This window comes from Euphorbia lathyris, chromosome 9, assembly GCF_963576675.1.
Source record: "Euphorbia lathyris chromosome 9, ddEupLath1.1, whole genome shotgun sequence".
Classification (NCBI taxonomy): domain Eukaryota; kingdom Viridiplantae; phylum Streptophyta; class Magnoliopsida; order Malpighiales; family Euphorbiaceae; genus Euphorbia; species Euphorbia lathyris.
Window position 1 is genome coordinate 73,462,108 of NC_088918.1, and position 810 is coordinate 73,462,917.

Below are 810 nucleotides of genomic sequence, written 5' to 3' on the forward strand. Positions count from 1 at the left end.
ATAATTATAAATTAGGAGAAAAGCAATTTAATTAAAATAAAAAATTAAATCTGAATTGTTAAAAATAATAACAAAAAATATTATTATTTTTTCAATAAAAAATATAGAATCCACACCATACCAATTCAATCCGGTCTGGATTGAAGATTAAACTTGACCTTTTTTCATAAATTTAAAATTGGATCAAGTGGTCTAACCCAACAATAACAATTGCCCAACAATTCCCATTAGAGTTTTTTTTAAAAGACCGTTCATTGAACAGTTACATAAGGTTAGACATAAACAGAGGTATCTTTCAATTTGAACCTTTGTGTAGAGAGTACAATTCAGATTTTACTGGAATAACTCGTACACGCCATAATTTTTTCAGAGTGTAATTGTAGTAGCCCGTGCGTTTCTAGGGATTCACGTCTATTCCGGTATAATGAATGCTCTAGAGTTTTACCCTAAACTCATAGGAAGCGGTCTTACTTCCACATTCATTAAGACTTTCTATTATCTCAGTCTAACATCGCTAATACTTCAAAATGCATGATCTAACTCATATTACATCCTTTAACTCCAATCCACATCATCTTTTCAAACTTCCAAACAAAAGCGTAGTGTATCACCATTCATAAATATACAATAACAAAAACAAAATTTTAGTCTCGAAATAATTCAGGAACGTATATTATTGTATATGAGCATTGACTCGTGCGTGTACTTGTATATAAAAATGATAAAAAAGAAGAAAGCAGTTGAACGTTGAAACACGGAAATGGGTTGGCATTGGAATTATATGTAAAAGTAACACGTAGTCTTTGTAGC